Here is a 20,220-nt window from a genome sequence, read left to right on the forward strand (position 1 = left end):
ATTGCAAGTCCCTTTTTGTAATCACGCTCTATAGTTACCGCTTACCAAACGCCAAGTATTTTGAAGTGTCAAGTTGTCATTGTTGAATTTGGGACCAAATGTTGGTTTTGATTCATGGAAACATATTTTATTGACTAAATGTTGTTTATGGATGGTTTAAGATATTAGAAACGGAATTTTTATGGTTGTGTATGAATTACGCTGTTTTGAAAGTGTTTGAAAATGATGAAAAGTGCAAAATTGGTTTAAGTTAATTGTTGCAGGTCTGGCACCCGGACAAGTGTTATGTCGCGCCGCGGCAAAGGGCTCCGCGCCGCGGCAAACAACTAATGTTCAAAACAGAAATGGAGTTAACAAGGTTAAAAAGTTAAGTGTTATGTCGCGCCGCGACAAGGCAGGCCGCGCCGCGGCAATTGCCTTGTCCGGCCAGTGACTTAACTTTTCAAAAAAAAAAAAAAAAAAAAAAAAAAAAAAAAAAATTTTACTCGATTCAAGGCGTTAAATATAGCAAGCTGTCCATGTTGAAGAAAATTCCTCACATGAAGAACAAGTGTAAGCTTATCGAAAAGAAGTATGCTAAGGTGGTTAATTAGGTGTGCAGGTTGTTTTGACATCATCAGATAGGGGGAGATTGTTGGGAAAATGAAAATCTGATGAGTCTGATGTGTGAGCGAAGGGGTACGATATTTTTAATATGAAATACGTTACAAATTGATACAAGTTTTAATTAGTTTATTTACAGATGGATATACCTAAACTTTGCTACAACACTATAGGCAGTGTACCTAATCATAGAGTAGTATAGTTTTTAGTAAGTCCGGTTCGTTCCACAGGGAGACGACTTATTTTACACTATATTTTTAAACAATTATATTTGTACAAAATATATATAATTATATATAATAATATATAAAAGGGGGTTTACCGTTTAATGACCGGTTTGTCGATTTTATATTTTAATTCACAATTAAAACCTAATGCAAAATATAAATAACGATAATTAAAGGTACGATGAAATATAAAATAAAATAATTATGCTTATTTAAACTTCCATAACCATGATGTTTGATGTTTTGAATATAATTTATTACCCTGGGTTAATTGTCCTTTGTCCTGGATTTATTTGAGACCTATCTGGTTTTTGACCATAATAGTTCATCGGTCATAATTATAAAATGCTTGGCAAATTTAACCTTATACCCGAAGTCAAATATTCCAACTAATTGGGGATTCGAACTGTAACAAGGTCTTAAAACTTTGTTTAACGATTACACCAGGTTATCGACTGCGTATGATCCAAGGTTTTAATACTTTGTTAACAATTACACCAATTACCCTTGTATGTAATCCACCCGTGTTTCAATGAGTCTATTGACTATTAAACCATCCCCGTGTCCGGTCAAACGAATAATTATTGGTATTTATAGATATCCCGCCTACCGTACCCAGTCAAGCGTATGTGGTTAAATATAAATATGTCAAATTATAAGTCTTTATATTAATTTAACTAGGTACCATTTAGTTAATATAAAGCCCATTAATAGCTCATAGCCTAATTTCCACAAGTGTCGATCTTTTGTCCAAACCCCAATTATGGTACAAATCCCAATTACCCAATCTTAGTATTTAGCCCAACATCACGATTACTTCGGTTCAAATAAGCATAATAACAACTTAGTTACAAGACATTAATTTAAAAAGGAGAACATAACTTACATTGATTATTTATCGCGTAGCTTTACACGAACATAATTTTGACTTTAGAACCCGTAAATTAACCGTTACATAACCCAAACTAACTAATATAAAACTAACCTATACTATATATTATATGTATATATTATACTTAAACAGAGGGAGTAATATATATTTTTTTGTGTGTGTTTAAACTCGATCAGAAGCCTGGTATTTATAGATGTGGCCTGAGTTTTGGCCCCATGCGATCGCATGAAATTTGCTCTTCCAGGCCATGCGATCGCATAGCCAGCTGGATCCAGCCACATTGCTTTGTTTTCATCTTTGTCGACGTATTATTTAAATATATATAATATATAAATAATTTATATAATTATTTAAATATTATATTATATTCTTGTGCATAGTAGACTTGTAATTTTTGGTCCGTTGAGTCGGACGTTGATAGATGGCTCAGGTCCCGGTTCCGGATTTTCGAACATCCTTTCGTACTATTTAATATCTTGTACTTTGCGTTTTGCAATTTGTAATTTGCACAAAAAATTATTTTTCTTAACTCCCAAAATCCGCGCAAGTCTTTAACTCACTTTTAGTGGCACTTTTGAGTGCACTATGGCTTTAGTGGCACTTTTCAAGCTTTAATGGCACTTTTTCTTCAATTCTTTAATCTTCATGCTTTGTCTTCACATTTATTTATTTAAATGATTACAACTTAAAAATAGAATAATTACAACTAAAAAATTTACATATTAGGATAATATTGCGACTAAATATATGTTCGTTTGGAGCACTATCAGAGTCAAAAGCATGCTAGAATCTGGAGAATTAGAGTCTGAAGTTGCAGACTCTGATGTTTACTGAAGACAACGGTTTGAGATTTCTTGATGACTAAGATAAAGAATATTCTGGAGATATGTTTAAAAGTTTAAGAAGATTTGTTTTGATTCGGTTTTATCTCCAGAAGATTGACTTTAGAGTTATTTGCATATTAGTTTAGTTTTTGAGTTTATCTTTACCTTATTTATAGCTAAGTTGTTTTGGAAACCAAATCTTTAGATTTGGTGTTTATCTGTATAAATAGGGGTAGATGGTTTTGCTTTGAACTTGTATCTTTCACACGATCAATATTATCAATTATATATTTCATTATCGTGTTCTCTCAATTCTTGCACTAATAATTCTTATTTATTGTTTAATTGAGAGTCTGGTGTTCATAGTTCAATTACTGTGAACTAATACGTTTGTATTTTCCGTTCTTCATAGTAAAACCTCTGTAATTTAATACTCGATAAATTAATAACATCGATAAAATTAATAATTTGTCCGGTCCCAACTTGGGACTAGTACAAATTTGGACCCTAATCGATAAAATAATAAGATAATAATTTTTTTGAAATCCTAATGTCAATATATTGGTTCCAGCGAAACTATAAATTAATAATTACTAATTTTTTTTTTTTGAAATCCCAATATACATTGAATTTGACAAGTTCATTAATGTGTGAATGTACATACATGAAAATTTTGAAGGTCTTTGTTTATGTTTTATTCAAAAAAGTAAAGTGAACGGACATAATAATTTTGAATGTCGAACTATTAATTTGAGACTTGCTCACAAATATAAGCCAATTTTTTAAATTGATAATTTATCGATATAATAATATCTCGCTAAATTAATAAAATATTCCAGTCCCAACATTATTAATTTATAGAGGTTTCACTGTATTTGGGTATTTTGTCGGTCGATAATAATGGGGTTACTTAACCTTTTCTTTGGGTATGTTTGGTCGCGCATCTTGTTGGAGCTTATGGGAGCTTAAACTTATTTTTTTTCTTCATAAGCTTAAGCTAGTAGCATCGTTTGGATGACATAAGTTTTCGATCTTATGAAAAAAAATAATCTCTAGAAAAAGAAGCTAGTTGGAGTAGCTTTTAAAAATAAGCTCCTAAGCTTTCTAGCTTATGATGTTTAAAATTACACTTTTGACCCTTATATAAATAGACAAAATCGCTGAAATGGTCCCTGTGGTTTGTATCAAAATGTTGATTTAGTCCCTATGCTTTTTTTCTACTGAGTTCATCCCCGTGGTTTGCAAAATGTTGCTGATTTCGTCCCTCAGGCCGACGGCCGTTCAAAAATCCGTTAACTCATGTCACATGCTACGCACATGAGGGTAAATCCGTCGTTTAAATTTTCTTCCTTTTTTCCTTTTCATTATTACCTACTATTCTTTCCCAGATTAAATTATCACCTACTCACACATACACATAAACCCAAATTTTGTTCTAATTAATGCCTCTATCCTTTGTTTTTCTCTACATCTATACAAGAAATAAGGATTAAATCAAAAAACCCACCAACCCAGATTGAATCACTGTTAACAATTACAATATCAAAAACCCACCACTCACAAAAATTCCTCAATTTCTCTTCTATGAATACCCATCTTAACAATTACAAAATGCGGAGTAATACTAATTGACTGAGGTTCCAGATCTGTAAATTTGGATGAAGCCATGTAATAAGAGCAGGAGTGTTGGACCCAACATTCACAACAAGATCAAATCAAACTCAACTTACCGTCTCCACCGTTTTCCAAACTTACCGGCATCACCGTCGTCACCGCTAAATTTATACGCTGGTTTGAAGCCCGATTCCTTTAAAATCGAAGCCTGATTTTTCATTCTTGGACACGAAGCTTGAATCTGAATAACGAATTTGAAGTTACAGTACCTGAGTTCGATGATGATGATGATGATGATGAGTGGTGTTGTAGTTCGATGATGAAACCACTTTGAAGATATAGTACTTGATTTCGTTGAAGATACAGTACCATTATTTGTAAATGAAGTTCTATGATGATATAATAACTGAGTATTATTTATAGGTTATGTGAACATTAAGATTTTTTATTACACTTCATGCTTGGTTCAATTTGAGTTTTTTTTTTTGTTTGAAGTTAGATTTTTGATTTGATTTGAAGGAATAATAAATATGGAACCATTGATTTATTTTTAAACTGACCTGAAACCCATGTTCATGAAATTGTTAAATGAATTTAGATCTAGTGTTAATTGGAATTAATTCGTAGGATGAAATAACATTTTGTAAATTGGATTTTGAATTGTTTAACATGCATTTGAGTTTAGATTTGATAATATTGAAGTTTGTGTTTGTTAATTGATTTGTATAAAAAAATAAAAAATTAGGGTTTGTTCATCATTTACGGAAGGGATAAAGATGAAGGGATGAGAGAGCCAACATAAAATGAATTTTGTTACAAAGCACATGGACCTTTTCAGTAATTTTGATACAAATTACGGGTATGATTTCAGCAATTTTGTAAATAAATGAAAGAAATAGACGAAAAATACCTTCACATACTTGGCATATGACTGGAGTTAACGGAATTTTCGGACGGCCGTCAGAAATAGGGACTAAATCAGCAATATTTGCAAACCACTGGGACCAAATCCATCAAAAAAACCATAGGGACGAAACCAGCTTTTTGGTACAAACCACATGGACTATTTTAGCAATTTTATCATATAATTATCTATCATATATTTTACTATCTATTTTAGTCAATTTGTAACAATAAGCTCCAGCTTCAGCTACCAACTACGTCCATAAGGTCGAGCTCCAGCTCCAGCTAGTAACACCAAACACACCCTTTATATACTAAAGAAAAAATTATGTCATTGATACCTATGGTTTGTATACATTTGAATTACAGAACCTAAACTTTTTTTTAGCATGGTTGGTGCCTAGGTTTTACTTATTTTACTTGTTTAGTACCAACACCTCACATGTAATGCATGTGAGGGTAATTTCATCATTTTACAAAATTACCCTCACATGCGTTACACATGTGAGGTGTTGATACCAAACAAGTAAAATAAGCAAAACTTAGGTACCAACCATGCAAAAAAAAAGTTTAGGTTTTGTCATGTATGAAAGGACCCATTCATAGCGATTATAAACGATTCACATTAGTTGGTTCCGTTACGAGGTATTGACCTCTATATGATACGTTTTGTAAACATTGCATTCATTTTTAAAAGACAAACTTTCATTTCAACGAAAGTTAACAGGTATGCATACCATTTCAAAATACATCCACTCTATACCAATGATATAACTATATTTCTCAATTTATAAATGACTAATCTGTCATTTATTTAATAACAATCTTTTTGAACTCGAATGACTTGAATGCAACGTCTTTTAAAATATGCTATGAATGACTCCAAGTAATATCTTTAAAATGAGCAAATGCACAGCGGAAGATTTCTTTCATACCTGAAAATAAACATGCTTAAAAGTGTCAACCAAAAGGTTGGTGAGTTCATTAGTTTATCATAATCAATCATTTCTATAATTTTAATAGACCACAAGATTTCATTTTTTTCATAATCAACATACAGGCATTTCGCAATCTGTATAAAAATCATTCATATGATGAACACCTGGTAACCGACATTAACATAATGCATATAGAATATCCCACCGCATACTGGCACATCGCAATCAGTATGCCATATATATATACCGACAATCGCAATCAGTATATATATAAATCGTAATATTAAAGCAGTTCATATCTCTGACTGGGGCGTGTCAAAGCCCATAGATCTATCTTTAGGATTCGCGTCAATTAGGGGCCATTTCTCTAATTCTTAGGCTACCAAGCTAAAAGGGGCGATATTCGGTCTAATAATCCATCTATAGAATGTAGTTTTGAGTACTTGTGTCTATTTCGCCAAACATTTATAAAAGCAGCACATGTATTCTCAGCTCAAAAATATATATTGCAAAAGCATTTAAAAAGGGAGCAAATGAAACTCACGATACGATATTTTGTAGTAAAAATATGCATACGACTGAACTGAATAATTGCAGGGTTGGCCTCTGATTCACGAAACTATATCAATTGTATATCTATTAAAACATATAATAGAAATCACATAATTTCATCTATTATAATATATTTATATTTATAGTTATATAGAATTTATACTAAATTCTATTTAAAAACATATACTTTATTTATATTATATTTTAAATTATATGTTATATTTATTTTGTATATATATTTAAAATAATTAATATTTATACATTTAGTTATATTAATATGTATATATATATATATATATATATATATATATATATATGATTAGTATTAGATTTAAAATCAATAGTTTGTTATATGTAAGTATTTATATAAAAATGTTAATATATTTGATATATAGTTATATGAAATATTAATATAATTATAGTATATGTAATAAGTATATTTTATGTACAAAATCTTTATTTGTTGTAATATAATAATAATAATAATAATAATAATAATAATAATAATAATAATAATAATAATAATAATAATGATAATGATAATTTTAATAAAAATGAAAATTTTAATCATAATGAGTATATATATATATATATATATATATATATATATATATATATATATATATATATATATATATATATGATTAGTATTATATTTAAAATCAATAGTTTGTTATATGTAAGTATTTATATAAAAATGTTAATATGTTTGATATATAGTTATATGAAATATTAATATAATTATAGTATATGTAATAAGTATATTTTATGTACAAAATCTTTATTTGTTGTAATATAATAATAATAATAATAATAATAATAATAATAATAATAATAATAATAATAATAATGATAATGATAATTTTAATAAAAATGAAAATTTTAATCATAATGATACTTTAACTAAATATAATAATAAAAGTGATAATACTAACAAGAATGATAATAATAATAATAATACTAGAAATGATAATTTTTATATAAAATGAAAATTTTAATAATAATTATAATGTTAATAATAATTATACTTCTAATAATATTCTTAATGATAATACTAATACTAATGTTAATAATAATAATAATAACAATAATAATAATAATAATAATAATAATAATAATAATAATAATAATAATAATAATAATAATAATAATAATCATCATCATCTTAAAATCATGTTATTAATAATAATAATAATAATAATAATAATAATAATAATAATAATAATAATAATAATAATAATAATAATATTTTATTTAGATCATGGCTTATTTATAGTTTTACTTATTTTCATATCTATATATAATTATAATCTTTACAATATTTTATCATAATACTAATACTAATAATAATAATACTTAATAATTATATTAATATTAATAATAACATAATAATAAGGTAATAATAATGGTAATAATAATAATAATAATAATATAGAATACAACCTTTGAAGACAAGCTTTAAGAAAATACGCCACTGCCCAGGGTCGAACCCGCGACCTCTCGTTTCACAAACACATTAGAAACCATTGCTCTGCTTGTATCTTTCTAATTAATATCACAACTTAATTATATTTAACCGTATTATCTGTTTCCTATTTCCTCTTCTTCTCTAAAATCGATCGAAGGAAAAACCAATTGTAATAACGAATTAACAGTTGAATTTAGGCCTTGTTAACAAATATAAACAACTCTTAATGGTTGATTGAATTAATTAAAACAGAAGAAAAGAAATTGGAGCAGTAGCAGACTAAAAAAACGATGAACACTCAAACATCAAATCCGATTTTAGGACGGTTTTAGACAAAGATTACAACATGAATTGTGTTGAAAATGATTCATAGAAACTTTATGAATCATTAATTTCAACAGAAACGACACCTAGAACTCCAATTTGATCTTAGAACACCCGATTTACTTTTTATTCAAAAACTTTGACTCCAAAATTCGTGATCAATTTAAGGAATTGAAACCTGAAATTTTGCAGATGGTTTTAGTAAAATAATCCTAACAAGACTGCATTTTAGTTTTTTAAAATTTCATTCAAAATCAAGCTTTTGATAAAAATTTATTGCGAACAGGGGGACTACCTGTGTTCTTCATTTTTTTCTGTTTTAAAACTCGAATTGCAGTAGATAAACTTATATAATGTGATTGTGTGAGTAAGTGAATGATTAATGTAGTATATATAATTGATTCAATGTTGTTTTATAGAGTTAATGTGGTCGACATGATTCATTATCAGGAACAGAAAATAAAATAAAAAAATAAAAAGGAGAAAGGGATTGCTAACTGAATTTGATTGTATCTGTGATTGAATTCGATTTGTAACAAGATTAGAGACAAGAAACAAAATTTAATACAGTTCGATGGAGATGTGAAACAGATTTTTATTCTTTATCTGATTATATATGTATATAATTAATATTAATAATTAGTAAATATAATTATATTAATAATAATAATAATATTTTTTAATATTATTAACAATACTAAAAATAATAATAACAATATTAATATTAAGTATAATAATAGTTATTAATAATAAGGTTAATAATGATATTAATAATAAATTGTTTTATAATACCAATTATAAAATTTTAATAATTTTAGTAATAATGATAATACTAATAATATTAATAATAATATTAGTAATTTTGATAATAATAATAATATTAATAATACTGATAATAATAATTATTAATGATAATGATTATTGATAATATTGTTAATAATGATAATAATAATAATATTAATATAACAATTTAATATTTATACATGATTATTTACATAAAATGAAGTATTATAAATTATATAATATATATTATTTATTTTACAATATTCATATGAATAACTGTGTTTGGAAATTTATAAATATATTACATGTATTAACCTACTATTGTTAATATATAATTATTCGTTATTAACTTCGTTAATAAAATGAGTATTTCTAAATATTGTATTCAAAGATATATATATATATATATATATATATATATATATATATATATATATATATATATATATATATATATATATATATATATATATTACTTAATAAGTTTTTATTTTTGAATCATAGACTATTTTACATCTTTAATTTTAATAACTAAATCACACAATATTTTATTAATGTATTTCAGATTATAATATATATATATATATATATATATATATATATATATATATATATATATATATATATATATATATATATATATATATATATATATATATATATTTACATATCTATTTACAATTAATTGTTCGTGAATCGTCGGGAATAGTCAAAGGTTAAATGAATTCATGAAAATAGTTCAAATTTTTGAGACTCAACATTACAAACTTTGCTTATCGTGTCGAAATCATATACAGATTAAGTTTAAATTTGGTCGAAAATTTACGGGTCGTCACAGTACCTACCCGTTAAAGAAATTTTGTCCCGAAATTTGAGTGAGGTCGTCATGGCTGACAACAAGAATGTTTTCATGACGAATATGAGTTGATAAATAGAGTTTTATCCCCATTGAGTTATATGAATAAACAATTCGATTTTGCGAAGAGTATGAGTGAAGTCATCGCAAAAGAGTGAAACGAGGAAATTTAAGTTCGTCTTAACTTTGGACATAGTCACGGTTGATTTCCAGAATTCAAGGGATTTAAAGATAATCTTCGAAATCTATATAAGATTTGATTCTTCGGTAAATAAGGAAATTAGGATCCTCTTTGATTAAATGCGGTAATCTGTCTTGATTGATATGTATGATATTTCACTATAAATTAACCTCATCCGTTCCATTATTTTCACCACTCCTATACTTTCTTCCTTAATTCATACTTCCAAAAGATTGTGAAAATGCTCAATTCAGTTTTGGTTCTTGACCTTATATTGACTATCGCCACAATCATCCTTCTTTTTCATCTACCACCAGAGGAATCTGTTACTTCAACTTCGCTCTTGGAGTGGTGGTTTTCATGATCCTTCCTTGTCTCTATCTTTCCATAATTATTGACATTCACAGTTTATGATATTTCACGTTTGCTGTGATTTATACTCTATTGTATTTCGAACCCTCATGCTTTTGTTTTCTCTTCTCCACTTTAAGTAAGGCAAGTAATCGTCCAGAATTCGTAGGTATGAAATCTCGGATGAACATAACTAATGTTCTAAGCAGAAAGGAATTATACTAGCACGATTTGATTTGGTAAGTTACCGGAAATCACGAAAGAGATAAGACCATCAAGAAAATATTTTCTTGATACGTTTAGAGGTTAAGTAGAATGAAAGAGTTATGTAACATGGCACATGATGAGGTTCAGGTATGTGAATTATTACTATCATCATGTTTTATTAGAAATTCCAGCATGACTTACTGAAATATAACCACGTTGGCCAAGCGTCATTATATTATACTAACTCATGCTTTCCATTCCCAACACTACTCCAAAAACATTCATAATTTAAACTCGAATTTTACAAAATTATAGAAACTAAAACAGTTCCCTTTATGATGTAACACAGATAGCGCGAAGAGATAAATAATTTCGGACAATAATAGTTATGAAGATATCTTCAGAAATACTGAGGATGTTTATAATGAAAGATACGATAATATCTTAGAATTTTTAAAATACCTAAAATCAAAGGATGATGAAGAAAATTTTTCTGCAAGGATTTAAAATAAGTAAGGAGCAAGGTATTCGCTAAAGATTTCATCAGATACTGAAACATCTGGATTCTTTGAATACACGTTTAGTGAAAGGACCCGTTCATATACATTATAAACGATTCACAATAGTTGATTACATTGCGAGGTATTTGACCTCTATATGATACATTTTACAAACATTGCATTCATTTTTAAAAGACAATCTTTCTTTACATCGAAAATTGACAGGCATGCATACCATTTCATAATATCCACTATCCAACTATAAATTGATTTAATAATAATCTTTGATGAACTCAGTGACTCGAATGCAACGTTCTTTGAAATATGCTATGAAAGACTCCAAGTAATATCTTTAAAATGAGCAAATGCACAACGGAAGATTTCTTTAACACCTGAGAATAAACATGCTTTAAAGTGTCAACCAAAAGGTTGGTGAGTTCATTACTTTATCATAATCATTTATTTCCATCATTTTAATAAACCACAAGAATTTCATTTTCAGTTCTCATAAATATACGTCCCATGCATAGAGACAAAAATAATCATTCATATGGCGAACACCTGGTAACCGACATTAACTAGATACATATAAGAATATCCCCTATCATTCCGGGATCCTCCTTCAGACATGATATAAATTTCGAAGTACTAAAGCATCCGGTACTTTGGATGGGGTTTGTTAGGCCCAATAGATCTATCTTTAGGATTCGCGTCAATTAGGGTGTCTGTTCCCTAATTCTTAGATTACCAGACTTTAATAAAAAGGGGTATATTCGATTTCGATAATTCAACCATAGAATGTAGTTTCAATTATTTGTGTCTATTTCGTCAAACATTCATAAAAGCGCATGTATTCTCAGTCCTAAAAATATAAAGGGTAAAAAGGCAAATGAAACTCACCATACTGTATTTCGTAGTAAAAATACATATAACGTCATTGAACAAGTGCAAGGTTGGCCTCGGATTCACGAACCTAAATTAATTATATATATTTATGTGTTGGTCAATATTTGTCTAACAAATTAGGTCAAGTCATAGTGTACCACAATCCTAATGCTCGAGACTAATATGCAAAAGTCAACAAAAGTAAATTTGACTCAAAATAATTTCCAAAAATCTATACATGATTAATATATAGTTTAAATATCGTCGTTTTACATTTTTAAATATTTTTAAAAGATTTATTAGAGTAAATAATATAATTTATTTATTAATAAATAAAATTTTATATTAAATTTATATAATAAAATATACTTTTATATATATTAAGTAATAAAATTTTATAGGGTTCATTTAATATTATAAAGATAATATGATAGGTATTATTAAAGTAAGTTATTACACGTAGTAAAATATGTTTGTATCACATATTTATTTGATAAAATAATATCTATAATGATAGTAAGTAAAAGTTGTATTATTTTGTAATAATAATTATTATTATAAAAATATCAATATTTATAATTACTAAGATGACATTATAATAAAACGATAATTCTAATTATGATAACTTTAATATTTACGATAATTTTTAATATTATCTTTAAAATAATAATTCTATTTAAAATAATAATAATAATAATAATGATATTTTATAGTAACAATGACATTTCTGTTAAAATGATAATTTTTGTTAAAATGATAGTTTTAATACTAATGATACTTTTAATAATAATAGTAGTAATGATAAAAATAATAAGAACGATAATTTTATCTAAATCAATATCTTATAATATTTTAATTTCATCATGATACTCTTACCCATTATTTCCTAATAGTTTCGTTTAATAGCTTTTAATCGTCTTTTATATCGTGTTCATAATAATGATAATAATAGTAATCAAAATAATTAGGTGTTACAAATATTTGTTTTAATTACACTAATATTAATAATGATAGTTACTATAACATTATTAACGATAATACTAATAATTATCTTAATGATAATATAGTAATAATAATAAAAACAATAACAATAACCATTTTTAAATAATGATATATATATTAATAATGATGATAATAATAATAATACTAATAATAATAATAATAATAATAATAATAATAATAATAATAATTGGATAATAATAATAATACTAATTATAACTTTAACGATAATAATGATAGTAATAAAAAAAATAACAATTTTTAATGATAAATCCCTTTTATTGATAAAGATAATAATAATGATAATAATAAGATAAAACTAGAACGACGATAAAAACGACGATAATAATAATCATTTTTAATAAAAATATCGAAAATTCAATTGATTATAACTTCTAATCCGTTCATCGAAACCATTCGATATCTAAAGGAAAAGTTCTTAATTTTTCGCTAGCTTTCCAAGGACATGCATATCTTATACCTTATCTCAATCGCAAGTGTAACTAAATCAAGATTCAACCTAACCTGTCTAAGGGCAATATCAAAAGTACAAGCATGCATAATCCTAAATACTCGAGCACTAGTCAGGGATACACTATTAGTATGTAAAAGTTAAATTATGAGTACTCACGTATCAATATTGAGATTCAATATTGCAGGAAAGGTACGTAGACGCAACGGAAATGATAAACACTATATTGACCTCACGAGCATACCCATGAACCATACTCAATCACCTCCATAGCTATAACCCATAATTTCCTTAATCCTATCCCACTCGAAAAACAATTTCGAAATCACTCGGACAGCACTCCGTCGTAATATTTTATGTATACTAATAATATCTTAAAATAATACGGAGTAAATATATATATGTAAATCGATTGAGAGAGTTTAGAGAAAAATATTTTCAAGTTTCTATGTAATAATGAAACCTATTGAATTCTATTTATAATAGATTTTTGAATTATTAAAGTGAATTATTAAAGTATGAATTATTAAAGTGAATTATTAAAGTATGAATTATTAAAGTGAATTATTAAAGCATGAATTATTAAAGTATGAATTATTAAAGTGAATTATTAAAGTTAAAGTAAAAATAAAGTAAAGGTAAAGTTTAAGTATAGTAAAAGTATAAAACTATGTACGTATAATACGCGTATAAATATATATAATATTAATTTAAATCGTTATATATATTTAATAAAATAAAATATAAATATTGTTATCTTTATCATACTAGTTAAGTAATGAGTTGTCAAAAGTGGTTCTATATATTTATAAAAGTTATATACGTTTTAATAATACAGTTCTTTTTAAACTGAAAATGTTTTTGTACGTTTGAAACTAAATAGATCAATCGAGTCTTTATGAGATTCAATCTTCCACTATCCTTTGTCTAGTTCTCAATGATTGACAATTTTTTCTTATTTATAAATCACTTTACCATTTTCCGAATATTGTTAAAATGGAAAGATTTCTCAAATCAACGCGGGCCTTTCAACAGAGACTTGTAATCATAATTCAATATATCTGATAATTCAATCATTTGATCTTATCTTCTAATTCCATTGATAAACATTTTGAAACAGATACAATCATATAAAGTATTTAATCTAATATTTTGTTTACGTTTCAAGTTATAATATATATACACATATACATATATAATCATATTCGTTTAATGGTTCGTGAATCATTAGAACTTGGTTGAGGTTGAATGAATGTATGAACATAGTTTAAAATTCTTGAAATTTAACTTAACAAATATTGCTTATTGTGTCGGAAACATATAAAGATTAAAGTTTAAATTTGGTTGGAAATTTCCGGGTTGTCACAGTACCTACCCGTTAAAGAAATTTCGTCCCGAAATTTAAGTGTAAAGGTCATGAATGATAATAAGTATGTTTTCATGATGCATACGGGCTGAAAATTAGAGTTTTATCATCAGCTAATAATTTGGATAAACAATCCATTTATATGAAGAGTACGAATGAAGCTAACATAGAAGAGTGAAATGAGTAAGTGTAGATTCATCTTATCATTTGACGTAGATATGATTGATTCCCAGATTTCAAGGGATTTGAAGAAAATCTTCTTAATAAGATTTGACTCTCCGGTAATCAAGGGAATTAGGATCCGCTTTAAATGCGATCGTCCATTTTAATTGTTCTGTCAGAGATTTTCTTATAAATTCACCTCCTTCATTTCCTTAAAACTCACACCTTCTGTTGATGCATTTTATGCAAGTCCCTAGACATCTACCCACGTCCATTGCAGGTACAACAGTTTACAGTCCACCATGATTGCTCGTTATTATCCTATCCGTGTTTGTATGTGGTTACAGGAATTGCAGGAACGAGATTTAGATGTTTGACTATGTTAGACTTAGTCAGACGTACGAGTGAAGCCTCACTAGTACGGCTGACAGGCTCATACGCACGGTTGATGCTGAGCTAAGTCACAATTACAACCTAAATGAGAAGACACGAGTGAGTGATCACCCGTACGGCTGATGAAGCCAACTCGTACGTATGATGAATGAATCGTATGGGTGAGTCAATAGCAGGGGTATATAAAATCTTATGTTCTTCATTTTAGGTTAAGCCTCTCATTTATTACACACACTCAGATCTAGTGAGCTCCTCCGATTCTCTCTCAGTCCAAATCACCCAGGTGGTGAATAATAGCTCTAGGTGTTGATCTAATCACACTTGATTTAGTTGTGGTTTGACTAAATTAATTAAAAAAAAAACTTAATCTATTCACTAGAGGGTTTGATTCACTTATTCCGCCATTGTGTGAGTTAAATCTATTGATTTCTAAGTTCCTAGTCATGTTTCATCACCTTCTATTCTTTCCCCCTCAACTCATATTTTAAAGTATTCATCAATATGCTCCATCCAGTTCTGATTCTCGATATACTTCTAACTTTCATATCGGTCATTCTTCTTTTTCATCTACCGCTGGAAGAATCTATTTACTTCTACTATACTCTTGGATTTATAGTGTTTCTAGTTCTCCCGTGTCTTTATATTGCTATATGCATCGATATATATGGTTTATAATTTATGGTTTGTCGTTGGGATTTATATGTTCCCTTATATTTCAAAGTCTATGCTTCTGTCTTCTATAATCATTATCATTCACAGTTAATGCTCTATTTCATTTGCTGCAATTTATACCCCAATTTCTATTTCGGAGTTTTGTCCTTTCGTTTCTTCTTCTTACGATTAAGCACCGCTTGTAATGGTCCAGAATTCACAGATATGAATTTCGGAATGAACATTGTTAATGTTCTAGGAAGGAAATTGTGATGGCACGATCTTGACTTGTCAAATTACTAGAATACCTTGGAAAAGGCCGAATCATCAAGAAATATTTTCTTGATATTTTAAAGGTTAAATAGAATACAAGAGTCGTATAACATGGCACATGATGATGTTATGATCTGTGAATCATCACGTTCTATTTAGAAACTCAGCATGACTTACTGTAATATAATCACGTTGATCAAGTGTCATTATATTATACTAATTCATGCTTCAGTTCCCAACACTACTTCAAAATATTCCTATTTTAAACTTGAATGTTTCAGAATTTAGAAACTAAAATAGTTTCTTTTATGATGTAATACAGATAGCGCGAAGAGGTAAATGATTTCAAATAAGAAAAATTAAGAAAATATCTTCAGAAATATGGAGGATATTTATAATGAAAGATATGATGATATTTTAGAATTTCTAATATCAGAAGATGATGAAGAATATTGTCCGCAGGGGTTTAGAGTCAGGAGCAAGGTATTCGTTAATGACTTCAGCAGGTACTGAATCATTTGGATCCTTTGAAGTCAGGTTCAGTCTTTGTAATTTGTCCACAGCCTCCTTCCTACTTTGCTCAATCTGTTTTCCAGTTCCAAAACTTCTCTTTTTCTGCGCTTTGCCAGCACACTTCATCATTATCATCCAGCTTTTACCGTTTAAAGTCGTTTATAGTTTTTGCTGCTTCATCAGTATTTTTTCCATTTTCGGAGAACCAATTCGTAGTTCGGAGTGTTTTTCAGAAACTTCACATTCAAATTAAGTCCAGAAGATAGACGTTATATATACACATATAACTATTGGCGTAGACATGCTGCGAGATTTCAAAATACTGATTGCTAATTCCCAATGATTCATATGGCAATTCTCATTACAAGATGCGAATGAGTAAATGATGGGGTTTCAATGAATAATTATAATGACTTCTTGGAGAGGCTAAAGTCAAAGGGTAATGAAGTTGTTGGTACATCTGCTAATAATGTGGTGGAATGTAAAAGGTTCCCTGGTAACGTTGGTGTATATCTCAAGGTTATAATAAGGTTAGTCTGACTGAAAAGTCAAAGTTGATTTGCTGGAGCTGTGACAAAACTGGCTACTTTGAATAGGAGTCGCAAAGTTATTTTTGCTAATAAATGCCAAAGAATCTGACGAGGATACGTTGTTTAAACTTTTACTTTGGTTTCAAGAGTTTTTCGGGTACATAACTGTGGGTAACATGTGGTTGGAACATCATCTCGATTGCTCATCATTCGAAGTGTCTTCAGAAATTTTCGAAGGGTTTGAACACAGATTGTAATCGTTAACATACATTTTATGTTCTAACACAGTTTTGAAGTCAAAATATAGCTTGTGAAAGATGTAAAGATCTAAGAGTGATGATTTTGGTCATATCTCGAGTTGAATTTTGAGATTTCAAAATCAGAATATGTAATTAAATTTTGAATGAGTATGGTTGTTTTGATTTCTATAAAAGAATGTATATTGTTGTGAAAGTAGGGAGTATAATGGATGATTTGCTGAATCAGATTAGAAGAATGTAACATATTATTTGTGAATTTATATATCTCTCGGGTGTTACCTACCCGTTAAAAAAAAATTTCACAATTAATATTTTGTACAAAAGAATTTTATTACAGTCTTTATGAAAATATATATATGTATATTTTCTTCAGATGTAACATAGATTTAATGAGTTAATGTTAAATTAAACTCATTTGATTTACGGTTGAAACTAGAATTGAATAATCCCTAAAGGCTTTAAAAAGTACATAACTTTTACGCAGTATTTCTTTAATGACATTGAAATTATGAATCAATACTTCGTTATTTGTTGATGTATGATGTTCGGTTCGTGGAATTCTTATGAATTTCGCAAAGTACGAATGATGTTATCTGAAAAGTTTCGGGTACATCGATGATGAAAGTGTAAAATCAAATATATACTAGATTTATTATGAATTGGAATTTGTTGAATTGCGATAGAGATTGTAGTTAACGCTGGTTAAGTTGCGGCTGAAGGACGTACATTATTGAATATTTGTAATATGAATTAACCGAGTAGTTAAGATTCACACACAATAGCTTAGCACAGAAAGATTTATTTCAAAATATGTATATATATATATATAATATACATATAATTTCTTTAGAGGGAATGAGTTAATTATTCATAACTCGTTGATACAATATACACGTTATTGATTCGTAATGATGTCCACAGTGATTCTTGAACTGACGGAGTTTGTGATGTTATCGGTGTTGTTGATTCGGATGTTGACTGTACTGACGATGCTGGTAACGCTGACGGTACTATTGATGCTGTTGGTAAAGCAAGTTTAGCTTGTTAATCACACACCATTTTTGTTAGGGTTTCTACTCTTCCTTTTATCATTTTGGTTCGCTTAACTGATTTATGGTTAGGGCTAGATTAGATAATCTCTAAGACTTTAGAGATTACATAATCGCCACGGAATGTTTCTCCAATGAAGTTATGAATTAATACTTCGTCAGTTATTGTTGTTGGTACTCCTTGGTATCTATGGTGCGTATGATGTTGATACTCGTGGGACAGATTGTGAAGTTGAGGTTTACGATGCGGTTGTGGTTGGAGGTGGTAACGGTACTATTGGCGTTGATGATGGTGGTACTGGTTATGCTGTTGATGCTGCTGCCGGTGTTTGTAATCTCTGCACCATATTCTCCAAAGCCACTACCTGAGCGCGAAGCTCGTTGACTTCTTCTATTACACCGGGGGTGATTGTCGGTTCGGACGAGCGGATAAATAAAATCTAAAATTTGATGTAATATATAATCGTGACTAAATACTCTGGAAATGAGCGAAAAAATGGTGATTCAGACAGGTTCGCCGGTAAGTGCTTCAGGTTCTTCGTCAAGAAGACAATGTGGTGGATGGAAGGGATCACCTTCTTCTTGTCTCCAATGATAGAGGAGGCTACGAAACCATCCCCAATTCATCCAGAATAGGTGATGACTGATTGGTTGATCTATTCTGGTCACACTGCTTTCGGAGCTTGAATGGGATTCCATTTCGGAATCTGAGTGACTTGAACTGATGACGAATTCCATTTCGTACGATTGGATAAAGGATTTTTTTTTCGATATGAAATGATTTTGGATAACGGATGGTATTCTAATTACATGTAATATATATATATATATATATATATATATATATATATATATATATATATATATATATATATATATATATATATATATATATATATATATACATATACATATATCAAAAGATTTCGTAGATTACGGAGGACTTTGCGGGATATGTCAGGCAAAGTTTAAAGCAACAGATACGATAAGATATGATTTAGCAGATATGCTAAGATATGAATTTTTTTGTCTATACACTATTCATGCAATCAATGCAGCAAGACGTGTCTTAGACTAAAAATGATAAGCAGGTAATTTCCTGAGGATGATAAGTAGGTAATTTTTGACACAAAATGATAAGCAAAACTTTTGACATGCAGACACGGTCGAAGTCCAGACTCACTAATGCATCCTATCGACTTATCAGTTAGACACACTAATGCAGACCTGGTTCGCTAAGACCACCTCTCTGATACCAACTGAAAGGACCCGTTCATATACATTATAAACGATTCACAATAGTTGATTACATTGCGAGGTATTTGACCTCTATATGATACATTTTACAAACATTGCATTCGTTTTTAAAAGACAATCTTTCTTTACATCGAAAATTGATAGGCATGCATACCATTTCATAATATCCACTATCCAACTATAAATT

This window comes from Rutidosis leptorrhynchoides, chromosome 6, assembly GCF_046630445.1.
Source record: "Rutidosis leptorrhynchoides isolate AG116_Rl617_1_P2 chromosome 6, CSIRO_AGI_Rlap_v1, whole genome shotgun sequence".
In the NCBI taxonomy this organism is placed as follows: Eukaryota; Viridiplantae; Streptophyta; class Magnoliopsida; order Asterales; family Asteraceae; genus Rutidosis; species Rutidosis leptorrhynchoides.